Source organism: Malaclemys terrapin, chromosome 15 (genome assembly GCF_027887155.1).
Source record: "Malaclemys terrapin pileata isolate rMalTer1 chromosome 15, rMalTer1.hap1, whole genome shotgun sequence".
Lineage (NCBI taxonomy): Eukaryota > Metazoa > Chordata > Testudines > Emydidae > Malaclemys > Malaclemys terrapin.
Window position 1 is genome coordinate 22,651,435 of NC_071519.1, and position 22,447 is coordinate 22,673,881.

At 46.4% G+C, this 22,447-nt stretch overlaps 1 long non-coding RNA gene across 3 annotated transcripts; it reads left to right on the forward strand.

Moving 5' to 3' along the window:
* Positions 1-7,715: 7,715 nt before the first annotated feature.
* LOC128823503 (uncharacterized) lies at positions 7,716-21,427 on the forward strand. Of its 3 annotated transcripts, none has more exons than XR_008441770.1 (4): positions 7,716-8,199; positions 17,554-17,676; positions 17,786-17,930; positions 20,465-21,427. It is a non-coding gene; the product is annotated as an uncharacterized LOC128823503 (long non-coding RNA). The 3 variants fall into 3 exon arrangements; XR_008441768.1 differs by lacking the exon at positions 7,716-8,199 and adding an exon at positions 8,347-8,836; XR_008441769.1 differs by lacking the exon at positions 7,716-8,199 and adding an exon at positions 8,347-8,836 and having other exon boundaries at positions 17,789-17,930.
* The last annotated feature ends 1,020 nt before the right edge of the window (positions 21,428-22,447 follow it).

Sequence of the window (22,447 nt, forward strand, 5' to 3'; positions counted from 1 at the left end):
CAAACAAAAGGAAGTATTTCTTCACACAACGCACAGACACCCTGGGGAACTTGCTGCCAGGGTGGTTGCGAAGGCCAAAACTATAACGGGGTTCAAAAAAGAACTAGACAAGTTCCTGGAGGACAGGTCCATCAATGGCTATGAGCCAGGATAGTCAGGGACACAACCCCATGCTCTGGGTGTCCCCAACTTCTGACTGCCAGAAACTGGGAGTGGATGACAGGGGATGGATCACTCGATGATTGCCTGTTCTGTTCATTCCTACTGACGCGCCTGGCATTGGTCGCTGTTGGAAGACAGGATACTGGGCTAGATGGACCATTAGTCTGACCCGGTACGGCTGTTCTTACGTTCACTTGACTGGCATGAAAAGGGTAAATCACAAGTGTAAGATTAACACCTAGAGAGTAAGATGATAGAAGATCTCACTTAACTAATTCTCAACAAAATTCTATATTTTATATTCCTCGCCGTTCCAGGAGATGGAGTTAAGAAATGGAACGGTTAGGTCGAACATTAGGAAAAACTTTCCTAATGGTGAGAGGTCTGCCAGGCTGTGGAACAGTCCCCAAAGGGAAATGATGGAAGCCACATTGCTTAAGTCACTGAAAACTGGACAAAATATAGGAAAATATAGTGTAGGGAACAAATCTGCCCCAGGAGGAGGTGGATGAACCAGATGACCTCATAGATCTTTTCCATCTCTAATGTCTGTGATTCTAGGAATTTCCAAAGGGAAAAAAAAAAAGGTCATTTACAGACCAAGAACAGCTGAGAGCAGAAATCTCAGACTGGTCAGTGGGTATTGCGACCTGTGGTGCCTGGGGCAGCCCTCACTGGAAATGCCAAGGTCAGGGCAGGCTGCAAAAGGGAGAGCAGATACTCCCAAGACTGGTGGGTAACACTAAAGTTAAACTCCCCAACTAGTCACAAACTGTTCTTCTGATCCCCCACACTGGTTACCTAGAAGCAAAAAAGAAATGACACAGCCCCCTTTATTGCATTCCAGTTCTCTAGTTCCCAATCAGCACCTAGGTCCAGTACAATGAGAAGTTATTTAAAAAACTCTGCTCACTATACAAAATGTTCTTCTGACCCCAAAGGGTCAGCCACATTACCTGGTAAGTATAAACCCAAAATACCATGCTGCCAGCCAATCATTTAGTATCTAAAACTAAAGGTTTATTATAAAGAAAGAAGAAAAAAAAACAAGAAGAGAGATGTTAAATGGTAAAACAGTCACATACATACAAAGACTTCTAAGTCCATATATCAGGTTCCTAGCAGTAAAACAGGCTTGTGGCTGTTCAGACCGCGTATTAGTCTTACAAAATTGCCCCAGGCAAAACATGGTAAAAATAGGACACTTTCTTGAGCTGAAGGACAGACAGCAGCAAGGTGAAGCAAAAGCTTTTCCCATCAGCTTTTCCATTCCTGTTCATCTGAGCCTACCATAGACACGTGTCCCCATTCGCTTCCTCTGCTCTTATATCGCCTCCTCCCATTCCTCCCACTCAGACAGTAAAACCCTATTGATCTGAAAGTTCTGTGATCAGAGATGGTATCATGTCCTCCCCCTCCACCACAAACATCCCCTCATGAACAATTTATGGTCAACCCATGCATCTGAATTAATTCCTCCACTTCCCTTCTCTACCTCTATTCTATTCAAATAGTTTACATTTTGCTCAATTTGTGACCACAAAGTTAAGAAGTTTTTAACCAAGAAAACAGCTAAAAAACATTGTTGCCAAGTGAATAATCGCTAACAAATAATGTATTATGCCAAATTGTACATGTTTTTCTTTTCCTTAGCAGATGGTGATATTCCTGAATTTGAAGTTATTCACAAAAGTTTCCCTCTGTGTCAATAACCATCTGCCACAAACTGGCCCAGTCTCATTCTCTGGATGGACAGTAGTCTTGGTTTGGATCCAACCACTGGATCCCACATGCTTCCAAGCCCCTGGATCTGGGTAGCAACTGATCGCTGTTCCTAGCTCTGGGTACCTCAAGCGCATGGTCAGGTGCAGATGCTGTCTCTGACACCCTTTTTGGGGAGTAGGACCCTGCAGTCTGGATGCCGAGACCCTGAAACCAGTGCCCCAGTCCTCCCAAGTCCCCCAGCTGCTGAAACACATTTCCCCTTAGTCCATCTGGCTGTGGGAACCCTGGTTTCCTAGTTACAATGTGGTTGTAAATTAAGGAAACCCCACAGGCTTAGCAAAGGAACTTCTTACATATATGTGCAACTGCACACACATTGTACTCTTAAAGAAGCACAAGAGAATCACAGATCTATGGACACACAACAAACTCTTGAACACACTCTTCTTTAGGGTCCTCACGAAGTCAATGGCCCTGCTGCTGGCAAACCCATTGTAGAGTAGTTGGTGGCCCCCCTGATTGCTCTGTCACAGCTTCCCAGATGCAGTCTCTCAACTAGGTGTCAAGTTCCTACTACAAAATCCACATTCAAAGGTGACATTCAAAATGGAGTTTGAAATACATGGCATTTGCAAACCCAAAACGGAATCCATAAATGGACATAGACTTATCCCCCAAACTGTCAAGCAATTGTTTACAATACTCAATATTCGAGCTTCATGTGGCATTGGTTAGTTACATAGGTCACACGATGTGGTTTTTGTTTGCTGGTTGGAAAACTCAGAACTAAAGCTGTGAATAATGCAGCAAAATATACAATTCGAATTCTGCATTGATAGAATGGAGGATTCAAGCATAAAACTCACTTTCTTATTAATTTGTATTGCCATAGTGCCTCTCAGAGCCCCAGTCATGGCCTGGGACTCAATTGTGTTAGGCGCTGTACAAACACAGAGCAAAGAGAAGGTCCCTGCTTTCAAGAGCTTACACTTTACATATAAGACAAGAGACAACAGATAGGAGAGCACAAAGAAACAAGAAGACAATATTGGCTAGCAGGATGGGCACTGGTCTCAGCACACCTGCTGCCTAATCATTCACAAAACAGGATTCACACTAGGAAAATTCCACTCTCGTGTACCCAGGAAATGAACATCAAAAGGTCACAAAAGCAACTGAATCTAAATTCATTTTAGAACACAAATGAATATTCACAAAACAGATTTTCCCCACAGATTTGCCTGGCTCTAGCTGTTTCCCCATTTACATGAAGCACTTTTGCTAACATGCCCTGAACTTCATCTCCGAACCGTTTCAATGCCTTTGGCTGTATAGAGCCCAACACAATAGGAAGTTTAAGTGTTACATTTGGGTGCTCACATTGTCATTTACCCATTCTATGGCTCTGTGGTGGCATCTACATGATCTGAAAATCTACAGGGTGGATTTGGACACCCTATTAAGGCACACGTTTGAAAACTGAGGCCACAGCATATATTCCTCAAAAGGGCATCCTCTCTATGACCTGGAGGTGCATCCTAGGTCTTATGTGTTCCACAGGGAAGACGTGGCATATGTACCTAGGCAGGTATGCAGGGGTGGCAGAGCCTTTCCAAAAGTCGGGGGGCCAGGGGCCCACACCCCGCCCCTTCTGCCCGAGACCCCAGCCAAGCCGGAAGCCAGAGCAGGCCAGGAGCAGACCCTTCACCTGCCCTGGGCAGGGAGCCTGGGGACATAGGCTGGGGGCTGCTCTTGCCCCCCACCCCATCCCAGGCAGGTGGAGGGTCCGTGGCATGGCGCCCCATGCTGCCCGGGCTCCCCAAATGGGCTCCAGCTGCTGACCTGGCTGGGGGTGGGGAAGGGGAAGGGAGGGAGACCTGTGGTGAGAAGTGGACAGGACAGGCCCTTCCATTTTCAAAAAGTGGAAGGACCATGGGCCCCCTGGCTCCTCCGGTTGCAGCACCTTGCAGGTATGCCATATCCAGAATGATGTCCATGACCGACTAAGAGAAATCACATTGTTATGACACCGAGGCCCATTAGTGGTTCACTGCTCTGCATCAGCAATTCTTGTGAGGCCTGACATAGTAACTACACCTAGCACACTGTTGTCATGATATATACTCAAATGGTGGCATATCATTGGAAAACTTATAACTCTCTGACCATTAGTATTCTTGTGTGATGTATGTATGGGGTATGTCCAAAGCGCTATGGATATGTGCCAGAACTATGTTTTTAAAATTTGTTTTGGAAAGCAGTTCATAAGCAAAGTCTGCCTTAGATAAAGAAATGTGTATTTGCTTGTCTGATCAACCTGGTCATCAGGCAGAAACAATGAAAATCTGTGATGGGGTGTTAACCCCACACTTGCCCTGAAATGGTTAATGAAGACAAAGAAGGGAGCTAATTAACCCAACAGGGCACAGCTGAGAGGAACCAGGTGGCTAAGTAATCCACAGATTGAATGGAGAAGCCCAGTTGAGGATGAATGAGCTGGGCTGGGACTATCAAAACAGGAAACTGGAAGTAGAGAGGCAGGGCCGTCCTTAGGATTTATGGTGCCCTAGGTGGGATTATTAAACTGGTGCCCCTGTGCCTGACTTGCTCTTAACAACACAAACATAAGCTTACAGTATTGGAAAACTTGCCACATGCATGTGATTAAACCCAGTTTAACTTAATTAAGCACACTGTAACGCTGATGGACTAGCACTAAAGAAGTAGCGCTATAGAAAAAATTCTGATTTGACAGAATGATGCAAATAATATAATTTTTTTAATTTGTCAACATTTTATTGGAAATGTATATGAAGAGGTATTGAAACAAGGATTTGTTTTGAATTCAAAGCGATCTTTCTGGCTTTTTTTGGCTGCAAAAGCAGTAATAATGTCATCGTATGACAAAGACAAAGTGATGTCTTGTTCGATTGCAGGAATAGCAAGACCAGTCAAGCGTTCCTGACTCATTGTAGAACGGAGATAGTTTTTAATGAGCTTTAGTTTTGAGAAACTCCGTTCTCCTGATGCTGCTGTTACAGGAATTGTCGGTAGAATACGAGTGGCAACGTACACATTAGGATATATGTCAACAAGTTTGCTGGTATGAATAAACTGTACAATGTCCATCACCGATTTTGCATGTGGCAACATTGGTGACAGTGTCCTCAATTCTTCGTACACTTCAAGTCCATTTAAATCAAAACTATCACCGTGCTTCAGGAGGCTCTCTAGGTTCTTGTGCTGTGACCTTGAGCTAGTGTGAAGACACCTCACAAGGCGCTCCGCCCTGACTGAGACACAATAGAGTTGGAAACACAGGTCATTTTTACAAAGCCACTTTTTAGTTTTAAATGTATAGTGGGCATCAGTCTTAATGTTACTTACAACTCTATATCAACCTTCTACTGTAAATAGATCAATGGCATTATCCAGTTTAATAAGCTGGGTTTCCAAGCAGTGGGGAAATATAACCCCTAGTTTTACTCCTAGGTAAAGCACAAAGTGACCAAAATGAAGTCAGCACAGAATCATCTCCTCTAGATTAAGGTAGCACAGAAATGTTACAGAAGTCCTATTGTGCCTCATTTTTGTTTGGAAAGACATTAGCAATAGCAGCACATTTTGGGCACTGCCAGAAATACATGATAAATCACTGCCTCTAAAGTTCCATCAAAAACTGACATTTTCACAGCTCTAGCATGATCTGCTACACAGATTCTTCCCAAGGAAGTGTCCCTGGCCTTTTTAACTCCTATTAACCATGTATTTACTTTATGAAAGTTGGACAAAACATTGTGAAAATGGAAGACATTGGCTGCCCAACCTCTGGGCTGGCAAAAGCTATACTGACTCACTGGGAAAAAAAGCAAGAGAATCTTAGTACAACATATGGTCACTCTATACCAGGGGTCGGCAACCTTTCAGAAGTGGTGTGCCAAGTTCACGGTCATTTGAGGTTTCCCATGCCAGTAATACATTTTAACATTTGTAGAAGGTCTCTCTCTATGTCTATATTATATAAATAAACTATTATTGTATTTAAAGTAAATAAGGTTTTTAAAATATTTAAGAAGCTTCATTTAAAATCAAATTAAAATGCAGATCTTATCTATTTAGTGTGATCCTTGCTTGGGATCCTTGTCTGGGGTTCCAGCCACCAGCCCCGCTCAGCCCACTGTCGGTCTGGGGTCCAGCTACTGGCCCTACTCAACCCACTGCCGGTCTGGGATTCCATTCACTCAGCCGGCAGCAGGCTGAGTGGGACCGGCGGGGGGGCTGAGTGGCTCAGTCCGTTGTCAGTCTGGGGTGCCGGCAGCACTCAGCCTGCTGCTGCTCTGGGGTTCCGGCTGCCGGCCCCTTGCCAGTCGGGGTCCCAGCCGCCGGCCCCACTCAGCCCCCCCGCCAGGGGACAGGGGGACAGAGAGGAGGACACGGGGGCACACATCAGAGCTCCTCACCTATGATATAGGAGCACAAGCCCAATGGACTCTCGCCTTCGGTTTTACAATTGTACTTCTTTTTTCTTTCTTTTTGTGTGTGTGTTTTTTCTTAATAGTTATATTTTTACCTTTTAAATATATTTTACTTGTATTTCCTTTTTTATTTTATTGTTTATATATATATATATAGTTTCTTTTAATTTTATTTTTATTTCCCCTTTTATGGTTTTTATGTATTTTACAATTCTTTTATTTTTCAGTTTTTATTATTTTACTTTTTTTAAGTCTGTTAATATTTTTGTATTTTATTCATTATTACTATTTTAAATTTATTTTGCACTTTTTATAAATGGTATTATTTTTTATTCTATTTGATGTGAATCGTATACTGTTGTCCAATCATTTGGGCTCCTATCTTCTCTCACTCCAGTGAGGATCTTCAGCCTCTCACCCCATCATGGTAGTCATGCACCGCCCCAGCCAAGTCTCTTTGTCCCCTGACTCCAGCCAGACCCTCCACCACCACCATTCCAGCCCATGGTGCTGAAGTGCGCACCCCTTGGCTTGAAGTGGTTTCCATCCTATGTTTACAGATTGGTTCACTGACTCTCAGCACCCCACTATAAAAATTGTTCCAGCACCTCTGATCCAGCCTGGTCCCTTGTCCCAGGAGTCAGCTGACTGGTGTGGGGGCCAAAGGGCTGAGCTGGGTTTTACAGTTCAGTCAACATAACCAAATAAAGCATGTTTGTAAGCCTCTGTGAAAAAGTGGTAGCCTAAGGGAAGTTAGGCACCAACTTCTTTTAGAGCATAAAGTGCTATAGAAAGTTAACAGTACTCCTATGTTTTACCCCACCCATAAAACTTTGGCTGTTTTATCAAAATGTAAATTAATGTGATCATTTAACATAACTTGCTTAAATCCAAGGAATGAGGTTAGTCCATATAAGGGACAAATTGTCAAGGTCCCAGGGCTCACATAAGTCAGGGATGGGCATTGTTTTAAGAACATGAATAGAATAGAATCTGACTCCTGGTTAGGAAGAAAACGATTCAGTGAGAGGGGGGATACACAACTGCAGTTATTGCTGTAGCTCCATAAGCAGGCTGAACTGACTTATTCCCTGCCCTCCATCTCTTCTCTTCCCCCCCTCTGGTAGATGCATAGGGAATCTCCTAGCATGGGCCACCTAATTCGTCTCTCCTTTCCTGGACTAATCCATGACCTCAAAGGAATAATTGTGATCTTATTACCTCTTACTAGCCACCAAGAAGGCACACTGGATGCACAAGCCTAAGCACAAATATTCCCTTTGAGTAAAAGCAAGTGGGTTTAAATATCTTTTAAAAAACAGCTCTGACAAATGCTGCATTTAATAAATCCCTTTGCAGATCAATTCCATCAGCCAGGGAAAAGTGGTTTTACTGAACAGCCATTATGGATAAAAGCAAGGGGAACAAAGGAAATTGCACTGCAGAATTGTGAAGGAGTGGGGAAGCATGACAGATGTAGCTACAGAATAAGTGGGAAACAGGGCCGGCTCCAGGCACCAGCTAAAGAAACAGGTTCTTGAGGCTGCCAATACCAAAGGGCGGCACTCGAGCCCCTATCGAGGCGGCACGTCTGGGTCTGCAGCGCAGTAATTCGGTGGCGGGTCCCTCAGTCCCTCTCGGAGTGAAGGACCTGACACCCAATTGCCACCGAAGAGTGGAATGGCACAATCGTGCTGCCGCGGCTTTTTTTTTTTTTTTTTTTGCTGCTTGGGGCGGCAGAAAACCTGGAGCCGGCCCTGGGGACAACAAAGGATACTGGTGCCAGAGCTGCCGAGCCTGCCTCACCTCACGCCGGGGGAAAGAGTCACACTCACAGGTGAGTTCCTTCCCTCACCCCTCCCCTTCCCAGCGACCCCAGCAGCCAATCCCCTCCCTCAGACTGTGCTGCAGCCGGCTCTCTCTAGGACCCAGCAGCCCTGCTGTTAAATGCTCCACTGCTTCCTGTCTGTCCGGGCTCCAGGCAGATCGGTGCCCCCAGGTAGCGTGGTGCCCTAGGCGGTTGCCTGTTCTGTCTATGGCTAAGGACGGCCCTGCAGAGAAGGGAGGTGCATTTGGGCTGGTAAACCCAGGGGGCAGCCAGGGAGGTAGGAAAGGGCTCAAGAAAAGACAGTAGGGCCTAGAAGAGAACAGACCTTGACTACTTTCTAGAGTGTCCCTCAGCTGGAACCCAGGCTAGAGAGTGGGCCCGGGTTCCCGCCAGCCACTGAGGGAGTGGCACCATGGGCCAGTGAATGGGAAGACTTCCCAGGACTGCTGAAGGAAGACTTTGATACCCCAAAAAGGGACAATGCAGATAGTGACCTGGCCAGAGGGCTGAATCATGACAAGGCAGCAGCAGCTCGTGGAGTTACAGAGGAGCTGCAGACCCAGAGAGACAGAGTGCAACTGTGGGAATGGGCGTCAACCTTGTGAGCTATCCCCCAGAACAACCAGGAGGCGGCGCCATCCTAGCGGTGAGTGGAGCACCCTGTCACAATGTACATTTATATAAAAGGTAAACAAAATCATCAACCTAGAGTGGGGCAGATAGCCTCTTAACTATAGAGACAAGGGGTCTGAACCTCAAACGATAGATAAATGAATTAACTGACTGTATACAATACTGTATTATAAGTGTATTGAGTATGCCTTTTCTGAAAACTAATGACATACTGGTGGTTAATATCATTGTGAAAGGTATGTATAACACTATATGAGGATTTATGGCTATTCACTAATATTATGCTTTAAAGTCTGTGATTAAAAGGTGTACAAACCAGACATGCCAGGGGGAGCTGATAAACAGTTTTTCTCCTGACAACGAAAAGAGGCCAACACCTCAAATCATGTGTGGCTAAAGTCAATGGGCTATTCATTTCCATTGGCGGTTGCAGGGAAAGATCATTGGCATTGTAAAAATCACCAGTGGCGGGGGGAGGACAGCCTGGAGTCTACACACGACAGCCGGGTGTCCACAGCCAGCAGAGAAAAGGAACTTTATCGGGGTTTACTTTTCGAAGAATACATTTCAAAGGCATATTGGACTATAAAAAGAAAGGAGAGAGACCCCCCTCCCCATAGGTATCCATCATTTGGGGGTGGGGGTTCAAGAGGCCAGACCTCTTGAAATCACAGGATACTGGGCCCTTCATGCGAGGGAGAGGAAGTCCCTGGGAACTGAATACAGGTGAGAAAGATTGTAACTTGCTGAAGTTAAGTTTTGTTTAGAAGTCTATTTTTATTTTTGTTTGTAATCATTTCTGTCTTGGCCCCTGATACTTGGTATCACTTAAAGCCGGGACTTTTTGTTTAATAAACTTGTTTTGCTTTTACTAGAAACCAATTCAGGGCTGTGCTAGAAATGAATGTGTTTGTCAAAGCCCAGTTAAATGAATGAGGAGCAGAGTATAGACTCTTTAAAGGAGCAACAAACAAGGTTCTGAGTGTGCTACAGTCAGCAGGACTTGACACTACAAGACTGACAGTTTGGGAGAAATTTGGGACTGGAGGGATGTAGGGATCTCTGCAAAAAGTAACCGGGCTGTAGAAGCCAGGGTGTGACCTGCGTGCTTGTAAGCTGGCTGGCTGTTGGTGTCCAGGCTGTGAACCACAACAGCATAGTGTTGAAGGCAGCCAGAGTTGCAGAGTAGGAAGTGACATATCCCTTTATTGGTCTGGGTTGAACCCCAAAATGTCTCTCTCAGTCCTTGAAGTTAGTGAGGTTATTGTAATGAATAGTGTAACCAACTGGGATTCCAAGAACCACCACAAAAATGAAGAGGGGGCTGGAGGGACTGACTCAGGAGAAAATGATTAAGAGGGGTGAGGGAGGGAACATAAACTGCTAGTGATATACAGAGCAAATAAACATTACGGAGAGTGGAATTATTTAGGACAATAGAAGGGGGCGGGTATAACGAGGAATCATGGGATGAAATTAGGAAAGGGAAAATTTAGGCTGAATATCAGGAAAAACTCTTAATGGTGAGACCTAGTAGGCTGTGGAATAATTTCCCAAGGACAGGGGTGGAATCTCCACCCCAGGGTACATTTATAATTAGACTTGAGAAAACAATGGAGAATGGAATATAGGAAACAGTTCTCCAATAGCTGAGGAAAGGGATTAGATGATCTAATAGGTTTTATTCCTCCCCCGCCCTTATTCTTATGCATCAAATCCTCAAGACCTTAGTCCTTACTCAGCATAGTTATTACTTTTATAAGGATAAAGCCCATTGGCCCAGTCAGGATCGGGGCCCTGCTGTGCTAGATACAACACAGACAGGGAAGCAGACATGGCTGCTTTCCTGAACAGCTTACAATGTAAGAAAGGAGTTTTGCCACCATAAGGAGGGTAAGATTTGGATGAGGGGCTCTGCCTTTTCACTCCAGGTAGAACGTGCTCAGCAAAAAGCCAACAAGATCCCTGGCCTGAAGCATGCATCAGAGAACAACTGGGTACAAGACAGCAAACAGACCCAGAGCGAGGTATGACCAGGACAGCTGGCTGGAATGAGGAAGGCTCAGCTGACAGGAGTTTGAAAGCTGGTCCAAGCACACAGGATAGCCTGGATAAAGCTGTGCACTCAAGAGTGAGTGGAGGACACAAATGGAGCTACCCTGAGAGGCCCATGGTCCGAGAAAATGGTGGCAGAGGTGGGCAGATGTAGACGGGACCAGAACTGTGGAGATCAACTCCCATTAACACAAGAACACACAGGGGTCAATACTTAAGTATGGAAAGTGGGGTTGGAAATGCTTCCAACATGGAATCCTTTACCCAACGCCGTCCAGTTCTTTGCCACAAGAGAAATACAACCTAACCCTAATCCTTACAATACATCCCAAATGGTAATACAAAATTTCATTCGGTTATAGCCCCTTCCTCAGAGTAGCTGTGGACTGTTTGAAGTGGGCATGGGAGTCAGGAGACTGTTTCTTTTAATAACTCTGCCACTGACTCACTTTGTGGCCTTGGGCAAATCACTTTGCCTCCTTATACCTCTGTTTCCCTCTCTGTAAAATGGGATAATGATACTCTACCCACTTTGGTAAATAGCACTATGAAAAAGTGCTATTGTTATCCTATCAGATGATCCTGTAGTAGTTCATGTTTGTAAATCAAGCCACACAACACCCCTTCTGAAGCAGGCAAATAGCCTTGCTTTACAGAGGGGAAAATGTACAACAGAGGTGAAGAGACTTGCCCAGGGTGACTTAGTGAGTCAGTGACAGAGGTGGGAATAGAACCCTGGAGACCAAGTGCCAGTCCCTTACTTCAATTACTAGATTTTATTTGCTCAAAATGAGGGTGGCTCAGCCAGCTGAGGAAATCTGGACCAATCACCTCCCCCTCCTCTCCAAAGAGATGTATTTACATATAGGTGGAACGAATACACAGTATGTCCCACATTGGGCCCCATGATCAGTACTAGAGCCCTGAAGAGTTCCAATCTGGATCTGAACTTCCCCAAAGCTCAGGGCTGTTCTCTGACAGGCTGAGTCAAACTGCTGTGTCTAGAGAGATGGGCCAGCTGAAAAGTTGACATCTATCCAGGCACTTATATGGCTTCCATCAACACAGTACCTGAGCCTCTCACAAAGATTAATTAATGTACTCTCACAATATGCCAGTGAGGCAGGGAAGTCTTCTCTCCAGGTTACTGATGGGGAAGGGGGGCGGGAGACACACTATGAAGGCACAAAGAGGTGAAGACACTTGCCCAAAGTCACTCTGGGAGTGAGGATCAGAACCAGGAGTGGAACTTGGGTCTCCTACCTCCTAGTCAAGAGTCTAAACCACAAGATCAACCTTTCCCTCAGACGGGCGGCTCTAGCTTTTTTGCCACCCCAAGCACAGCAGTCAGGCTGCCTTTGGCGGCATGCCTGCGGGAGGCCCCAGTCCCATGGATTCGGCGGCATGCCTGTGGGAGGTCTGCCGGTCCCTGGCTTCGGCGTACCCGCCGCCGAATTGCTGCCGAATCCATGGGACTGGCGGACCTCCCACAGGCAAGCCGCCGAAGGCAGCCTGACTGCCACCCTCACAGGGACTGGCAGGGTGCCCCACGCGGCTTGCCGCCCCAGGCATGTGCTTGGAGCGCTGGTGCCTGGAGCCGCCGCTGCCCTCAGACCACTGGTTATTCAGATCAGGAGCTTCTGTACAGGCCCATTGCTAGGCCAAAGCCCAGCCCATGACCTATGAAGCCATCTCTGCCACTGCAACTGCATTTGATGTCCCTTTTTTCTCCATCGTTTTGAGGGAGGCATAGAACGTGTCCTAAACCTTGCTACAAGATCTGATTTCTGCTCACCAGCATTACTTAGAGCTGTTGCTGCTGCTGGGTGGAGCGGGAGAAGGGGGACTGTTGAACACACAGTTTGAATATGAACAACACAGAAGAGGTTTATATTTCCTGAATGGAAACGAAACCCCTTTGTATGGATTGGAGATTCAAGGGCCAAACTGTTCCCCTCAGACCTTTTTCCCCTCCCCCCCGTCCTTTGGCTTTTTATTACATCCCACATGAGACATCTGGCCTGAAGTTTACAGGTTACAGTTTGCTTTGGCATTGGATGGATTTTGGAGCCCACCATGTTTAAACAGGATTTTATGAATTGAACCGAGTCCTCCTTTTCTGCCATGCTTCAAATTAAGATTTCCACATATGCATTTAATAGAGATTCACTTGAGTAAGACACTTATTACATGTTCAGTAAAAATCAGCCGACAAAACGGAACACCCTCATTGAGGATTAACAAACCTATAATTCAGAGGATCCATGACAGCTGTTAAACCTCAATACAACTGTCTTGTCATAATCCATTCTTTTATTAAGATAACTGCCTTATTAATGATGATTAAAGGGCTAACCCTTCTGCACAGATATAATGCCTTTCGCTGAAGGTCCTCAAAGCAAATCACAAAAGTCGGTTTTACAGAGGAAGAGGCTAAGTATGTCTTCGCAGCTCCTGGGAGGATACTTCCCAGCATGAGTTGACACACATGCTAGCTCTGCTTGAGCAAGGGCACTAGAAAGAGCAGTGTGGCTGGGGGTAGCAGGAGCAGCAGCTTGGACTAGCTACCGGTGTACAAATCCCCCCGTACTACGTACTAGGGCGACTGACCCAGGCTATCACCTGTGCGACCCTCCTAGCTGCACTCTTGACATACCCTCAACCAGGAAGGTGAAGTATTCTGCTCATGGTCTTGCGAGTTAGTGGCAGAGTCAGGAAATAACCCAGGTCACTTGGCTCCCAATCCCCTGCCCTAACTACTAGATACACTTCCATTTTACCTTTAAGGAAGTGTAATCTGGAGGTCTAAGAAAGGATGGCTTATTATAGCACTGGACTGGATCTCTGCAGATCTGGGTTCACCTCCTAGCTGTGCTGCGGACTCCCAGTCTAACTGGTCACTTCATCTACACAGACAAGACAATGAGGGGAGAATGGAAGTATTTTTATTCCCATTTTATATGTGAGGAACTAAGCGAGAGATTCGGGGGCTTGGCCAAAGTCACACAGAGCAGGGAATTGAACTAGTTCAGTGCCTTAACTACAACGACTTGCTCAAAGGTACAGAGTCAGTGGTGGAGCCAGAAACAGAATCCGGGGTCAGATTTTTCCACAGAGCACGGCACCCAGCAGCTCTCATCAGGACACTTCTGGGCAGGGAATGATGTGACCCTTGCTACTGAGCTCTTTAGAAAATCTAACCCCCCATTCTGGTGCCTAAATAGAAGCCGAATTTTGGAAATTTGGCTCAAGGAGTGTAGGCTCTCAGTCCTATGCTTAGTACGCTAGAGCCTGCACCTCAGTCATCAGAACAAGATACTGTGTCGCCCTTCGTTCAGGCTGACCTTCCATCATGAGATATACCAGAAGTTCCTGCTTGGGCCACAGGGCTCAGTGATGACATAATTCTAGCACTAAATCTAAACCACATTGCAATGCTTGGCTGAGTTTGCAGAGAGAGTTTTTTCTTCCTAGTCCCCAGATTTTTTAGTAACAATGATATTTTAGGTTTACAAAAATAAAAATACCTCCTAGCCTCAGCACTTAGTTTGAAGATGCTCTTCCATGTATGGTAAAGGCAACTGCCCAGTTCCAAAGGTCAAGCAGAGAGTAAAGCGGCGTGGGAGGGGCAAATTACTACTTCATACAAGACAATAGCCTTTATTGTAGCCCTGGGAGTTGGCCTATGAATACACTCGGGCAGTCTCCCAATTATTTGAGTATGAAGTGAAATGTTTTGCCAAAGCCCCATAATGGGCTGCAGATTTTGATATTAATTAATGGTTAAAGCATTTGTAAAATGTGCTACGTTCGGCTGGAAATTGCGTCACATTTCCCTTGAGATATTTCATCCTTCTCAACAGAGATTCTAGGACAATTCGCTGTCCCTTTAATCACCATTCTGCATGCAGCTTTCACGCAAGTCCGACTGACCCTTTCCCACCTGTGCGGCAGGGGCAGTCAGGCCTGGTCTACACAGCTGTTGTACTGGTATATAACTAAGTCAGTTAGTGGTACTGATAGTTACACTGGTACAATCCCTACCGCACACAATACCAGCATAGCCTATTGCCCTTCCTCTACAACAGAGGTTCTCAAACTAGGGGTCAGGACCCCTCAAGGAGTCGCGAGGTTATTACATGGGGGGGTCGCAAGCTGTCAACCTCCACATCAAACCCCGCTTTGCCTCCAGAATTTATAATGGTGTTAAATATATTTAAAAGTGTTTTTAATTTATAAAGGGGGGGGTCGCACTCAGAGGCTTGCTGTGTGAAAGGGGTCACCAGAAAAAAGGTTGAGAGCCACTGATCTACAAGAATAAGCAGTTCGGTGTTCCCTGGATGTTGGAGCCAAGGGCAGCTGCCTTGCTCACCCACCCCTAGAAACGGCCCTTATCTGCACACACAAAAGGAAGTTTGTACCGCTTCAACAGTAGTTAAAGCAGTACAACTTTTGTATGATGATATGGCCTTACTAGCCCATTTGTTTACAAACAAGGAGGGATTCTTTTAATCCTACATTATTGGTTTAGATACTATAATAGTGGATACTTTAAAAATATATTAGCGATCTAGGGCCTGATTTTACAAGTGCACTGAGTACCTGGCAGCTCTCATTAATTTCAGTGGGAGATGTAGATTTTCGGCACCCCAATTAGGCCATGGTCCAATTCCGGTTGAAATCAATGGAAAGTTGTGACAACAGGAGTTAAATTCAGCTCAAAATCAGGCCCTAGTTAGGGTGACCAGATAGCAACTGTGAAAAAACAGGACAAGGGATGGAGGGGCAATAGGCGCCTATATAAGAAAAAGTCCCCCAAAATGGGACTGTCCCTTTAAAAATGGGACATCTGGTCACCCTACCCATAGTTAACCCATTCCCTTGTCAAGCAAAAATGAAGAAAAATGGGTACAGATAAGCCACTTTTCTGCAAACACTTGAGGATTGTTAAGAGACAATACCAGGACAGGAAAAAGCCTGGGACCCCAAAGAACTAAAAAACGATAGCAAACTAAAAAGGGTCTCTCTCTCAAGAGAGCAGGGAGGAGTTTGTGGGAACCAAATTGAGGCACACACCTGCTGGGGATGTCTGAAGAAGTTAGGTCTGCCTTTTTCTCTAAATGCTTTGTTCCTATTGTTAAAATAAACAATGCGTTGGTTTCAGAAGCCTGTTTTGTCACGGTACACCATTGGTCACAGAGGGGCACCTAGCCCTATACCCATGACAACTACTATTCCTTTACGCAAACGAAGACAGAAAAGAATCTTAGTCATTAGCAATGTCCACTAATCCCCTCTAGGACTATAAATTAACAATGACCTTTCCACAACATTTTGCGGGAACATTTGGATCCATTTGTTTTGCATGACCCTCTGAGCAGTCAAAGTGCTTTTCCATCAAATTCTAAACTCTGCCACCCTTCCACAAATCCCCTCTCCCCCCTCCCCCCACCCCCAGGTAAGCTTGCAAAATTCTCCTCTTCTAGCTCATGATTTTGCCCATTCCAAATGTCACACACAAGACCCATGGCCGCCATTTTTGAGTGTTTTTGGCATATAGAGATATAGAACAACATGTACAAAAAGCCCACAGAGATTAATATGGGAAGTACACACACACAGACATGGGGTTGACAAAATCTACAACTTTCAGGCAGAATTTCAGGCATCCAGAATAAGCGAACCAAGTTTGAAATCACATCTTAAATTGTTCTTGCTGTTGTTTCATGGTGTGTCAGACAAGGCAGCCTGTTATCTCCAGCAGCATTACTGATCATTATCATCTATACACTATGACTACAAGGGCAACGAAATTTTAAAAATGTAGATTCAAGGGTGCAGGAACAATTTGGGGGTGCTGAGAGCCACCGAACCAAACCATAAACCCTGTATATGATGGAAATCACTTCAAACCAGAGGGTGTGACAGTACCCCCAGCACCCATGTGCAGATTTTAAACTAATAAAACCCTATTCTACATAAAAGCACAGAGTCAACCAGCCCCACAACCTAAACAAACTCCAGGGAAATCTAGGCACCTCAAAAGATTCAGGTACACTTTGACCTTTAATCCTACCTTTTATTGTCTTCTCATTGGCTGAATACTCCCACAACCTGGAATACTTGCTCTCTCATAATGTTTTTGTGGGAGGCTGCCAGGCGAGATACTAAAATCTTGGGCTGTCTTCAGGGTGAGGAGACTTTAAACAACACTTTCTCCATACTGCACTAGAACACACAGCTGCATCTTCTGTCTCTGAAAAAGAAAGTCATTATGGCTTCTACTAGCCCATTTGACCACAAGAGGTATACCCAGCCAATCAGGTAACCAGAACCAGTACCATAGGACTCAGCCCAACTCTAAATGTAAAGAAGGAATAGAGAAAGTTAGGGCATATGCTTTTTTCTGCATTGTCACCTTTCACTCATTTGGGTCGGGGGAGGAGGGGGGGCTCAGTTTTTTAAAGATTTATTTCCTCTTTACAAGATTTTCTTAAAAAAAAAAAAAATAAAGGCTAATTTTTTACCTCTCCTTTCTTTGCATTGTTCTCCAGTTCTTCCTTGCACTCCAGGCTTTGGCTGAATGTAGGGAAATTGCTGGATTGTTTAACTTGTTTGCATTTTCCCATGAAGCCAGATTGCATGTTCCTTTATCTTTTGCATGTCTCCTTTTAGGTGGGACTATTACAGGAGGCTGGCCAGTTTGGCTTTCTAGGTCTCCCGCAGTAGCTCCATGTCTGGGATGCGCATAAAACAAAAAGCCTGCGTTCCACCCCAAAAACCTCTGTTTTCATTTCAGTAGGTGCTTTATGTTCATTAAAACATTTCATTCCATATTTGCTTTTGTGTAAACTTCCAAATTCTATTTATTTTCTTATTTATAACACAGATTTTTTTTTTCTCAAAGCAGGGCAGAGGATTGACTCATCCGCTCTCATTAAAATTAGCAAGAGAAGTTGTGGCGTTGACGGTAGCATAGCCCAGCGGATAGAGTATTAAACTAGGAGTCAGGCTGGCTGGATTCTGTCCCTGGCACTGCTATGTGACCTGAGGTATGTTATTCCCACCCAGGGTCTGTCTTGTGTATTTAGATTCTAAGCTGTTTGGAGCAGGGACTCTGTTACTATGTGTACAATACAGCACCTAGGACAACAGGGTCCCAGGATCCAGTGTGGATTCCGGATGCTTATGTAATACAATACAAAGAATAAATCCCCACAACAACTAGGAAAACTTACAACTGCAAAACCCTAAACTGGGGTCCAGCCTTACTCGCGAACACCTGTGTAAATTAGGAATTCTCCCACACAGCCAGTTCTGTAATAGTCTAATTGATTAGAGACACTTGCCTGTATTTCAAGCCCCTGCATGAGCTGGGCAGGGGGGAGGACAGAACAAAGGGGACGTTACCCCTTCCATGGCACAGGAATCATACGTCTGTGCCTCAGTGAATGGGCCATGGCAAGGGAACTGCTCAGACACGCAATAGTAGGGTTACCATATTTGAACATTCAAAAAAAAAGGACACTCCATGGGGTGTTGGTCCCACCCACAGTCCTCCCACGCTCCGCCTGCACTCTGCCCCAGGCCCCATCCCCTCCCCGCCTCCTCATCCCCTGGCCCGCTGCTGGCTTGCTGCGTCCCTCCTCAGTCCCTCACCTGCCACACACCTCCTCACTCCCCTGCCAAACCCCCTTTGCCCACCCCAAGAACCCCCGCCTGCTGCTGGCTCGCCGCTTCTTGCCTCACCTCCGCCCACCCACCGCTGGCTCCCTCGCCGCTCGCCTCTTCAACCCTCGCTGCTGGCCTACTCACCCCTCCTGCTGCAGGTCCCTCTGGCTCCTAGGATCAGGGGCAGCCGAGGGGTCTCCACGTGCTGCGCCCGCCACAAGCGCGAGCTCTGTGGCTCCTATTGGCCGGGAAAAGCGCCAATGGGAGCTGCCAGAGTCGCGGAGTGGGGCTTGCAGGCGCCGGCAGCGTGCAGAGAACCCTCTGCCTCCCCGAACCCGACCATAAGAGCCAGAGGGACCTGCCAGGGGGCGAGGTGGGGAGTCCCGGCGGTGCTTACCTGGGGCAGCTCCCGGGAAGCATCTGGCAGGTCCCTCTGGCTCCTAGAGTCGGGTCGCGGGGGGAGGGCTCTCTGCCCGCTGCCGGCGCCTGCAAGCCCCGCCCCCACAGCTCTGATTAGGCAGGAGGGAGCTGGTGCGGCACGCGGAGACCCCCTCCGCCTCTGTGCCTAGGGACTGCCCACACTGCAGGCTCCTGCCGGCGGGCGGGTGCCGGTAGCTGCCCCAGGAAGCACCGCCAGCCCCGGGACTTTGGATTTGGGGTTACCATACATTCATATTTTCCCGGACGTTTTTAGATATTTTAAAATTCCTCCCGGACGGCGATTTAAGAACTAAAAAGCCGGACATGTCCGGGAAAATATGGACATATGGTAACCCTACGCAATAGTCCCTCAGTCACACGGCCGGCCTTGGCCTGGTTTTCACCTGCCCCTCCCCTGGCCAAGTGCTTCTCAGTAGCTCCCTGGGACCCGGTTATGTCTCGTTGCACAGGGCTGTGCAGCCTCCTGGCCTATTTCACCCCCAAGAAACAAGGGAGCCACCCCCTACCGCCAATGTGGCTCTCCCACAGGGATGACAATGGCTGCCCACTCAGAAGAAGAGAGAGGCCAAAAAGAAATCAGCATGACAGCCTGGACTTTCCTAAATTTAGGCATCTGCTCGCAGAGCACCCAGTTCTATGGCCCGTTTTTCTTAGCAGATGTGGGGTAGGTGCTCTGTGCTGCATCCTTACGGGTAGAGTCCCACAGGATCGCTCTAGGGGTCATCCAGGACTCTTAGCCTAGAACATCCCCGCCCCCCACACACACTTTTGGGCAGCATGGGTCTATGCAGACAGTTGCTCTAACCATAACTCCACAGCATACAGGCCGGCTGGGAACCATGCTCCTGATAGGGTCTCTCTAGTCAGTGAACTTGTGGGTAGTTGGAGTGGGGGGGTGAAACATATGGGCAGCCAGAGAAAGAGGAAGGTATGGCAGGGAGTCAAAAGGGGAAGAGGAGCCAGGGGTTGAGGAGCATCAAGGGAACAAGGGACGTATTGCTGGGGAGGAACGTGAATGAATTGTTTCTTCTCCAGCATTAGGGGTTTTCCCCCTTTTGAAGTGCGAAAGCTTATCACACTGCAGCTGGTTAGTTTGTTCCTTCATATAGTCCAGTGCAAGGTCCTTAGTCCATAGTGGGGCCTTTGCCCCATTTAGCAATATGAAAAGGGTACAGTGGTCACAACCCGCTGGTTCAGAACCCCTGCTCTAGCAGGTAGAGGACCGGATGGGTACTCAAACTCAGGAGACAGGTCTCTTCTCATGACTCTTGGTGTGATTTTGGACAAGTCATTTTGCCACTCTGTGCCTCAGTTTCCCCCACTGTAAAATGGGAACAATGATCCCGCTCTCCCTTTGCAAAGTGCTTTTGAGATCCACAGAGGAAATGTGTTACAGAGAGCTGAGTATTATTATTATTATTTTCCTCCAATGCACTGATTCCAATATTTTCTTAACATCTCCTTTTCCTCACAGGATAGAAGGCACCAAATAAGAGATGGACCATTAGGATGGATGGATGGGGGTCCCCCTACAGTGTGGAAAAGTCCTACAAAGCTGAATTTGATCTTGCAGGGTCCATGACCACACACGGTGGTGTCAGAGACACAGGCCTGTGGGCAGGCAGGAGGAGAAGCTGGATTACAATGGTCACAACAATAGCAAGGGGAATGCATGTTACTGGCAAGGGAAATTGCTTTTTGCCTAAGAAAAGGGGCATTGTTTGGTGGTTAGAGAGGGGGAGAAGGGTAGGTTTTCCTCCCAGGGAAGCTACCCGCATTAGAAAAGACCTCCCTCTACCGTTCCTATGCTGCCATGGAAAGGGGAGTGTAGAGTAGTGGTTGGAGTTGGGAATTGCAGGCCCTGTGTTCCGGCTCGGACACTAACCACAGGCCTCAGTGTTTCCATGGTAACAACACTACTCACTGCACCTTTGCAAGGTGCTTTGAGCTCCCTGGGATAAAGGGCGTGAGATAAAGGTAGAGGGTTATTTGTGTTTAGGGATACCTTGGCTTTATGAAAATAAAAACTCAAAAGAAAGGCAAAACCCCCTCTGGTCAATTAAATTAAAGACGCGAATACCCCTAATTACCACAAGATGCTCCCCAAGTCAGACAGCAGCTCATCAAGCGGATGTGCTCACATTCTATTTCCTCAGCCTCCAGCTTGCGTGGGCAGATTCCAGCACCAGCCACTAAATAAAAATTGTCTAACAAGTGTCGACATTGAGAAACTGCCTTGGCTTTCGGTCCCTGCATTTTTCCCATCCTCCAGGCCAAGTTGCAAACATTTTGTCTGCATTATTCACAACAGAAAGAGCTTGTTTAAAAAAAAAGTCCATAAAAGCAACTGCTCGAAAGGAGAGTTTGCATTCCTTGAAGTCCTTCTGTGTTGTAGAAGACCTGCAAAGGGGTAGATTTGATCTTTTACGGTGAAACCCCCCAGCAAACTCTGCTCGCCCTGCAAGGAACACATGCAGTGTTCAGTTGGGAATGTGTAATCCCAGCAAGGTTTTTACACTGATAAACCTGTGATTAACTTTTGTTTAAATATAGTATGTCAGTGCAGGTTGTTAAGAGTGACATCCCTGATGGCTAATATCTTCTGTTATTATTACTTGTATTCTTGTACCATCTACAGGCCCGTCATAGAGCAGGATCTGATTGTGCTAGGCACTGTACGAACACAGAATTGGGACAGCACGGCCAGCAGCCGATCAAACTGCCCCCAAACTGCTTCTCCAATGTGCCTTTCAGGCCACGGTTAAGCATGGGTGTGCAACTCCAGCACCCAGGCCTATTTGATATTTGATCTCCCTGGTGAGATGGCCAACAAAGTGAACACCCCCGTCACAGTGGTGATTTCGACAGCCATCTTTGTGTGCTTCTGGGGCAGCGTCATGGGGAGCACTGGAAAATGCTGATTTGGATAATGTTCTGATACAGGGCAGGGCAGGCGTGGCCTGGTCTATACACAACACTGAATAAGTAACTAAAGATGTGATTTTTAAACTGATTCAGCTAAACTGGTACAAAAACCCTGTGGGCAGACACATACATCAATTTCAGTCTGGCTCACAGAGGTTTAGCTTGCAGTGATAAATTTAAAGGTGAAAGCTAAACCTATATAGCCCGTTTTAAACTGATTTGTGTGCGTCCACACAAGCATGCACACTGGTTTAACTTAAATCTGTTTTGAACCAATTTTAGTTAAACCAATACAACTTCTGTGGGTCAGCAAGCTCATACGGTGGCAGGGATCCGTGCACCGTAGCACATTCTGGGTCTCATGCTCCATTACATCCACTGACTTCACACACATACTTCAAGTGAAGTTAGCCCTGGTGGTAGGTGTCAGCCTATATAAATCCTGGGGTGGTAGGCACAGCCTTTTTAAATTGATCCCTGGATGGTGAGTGGAGCTCACAACAACAGAATTCCTGCCCCCTTGAATAGTGTG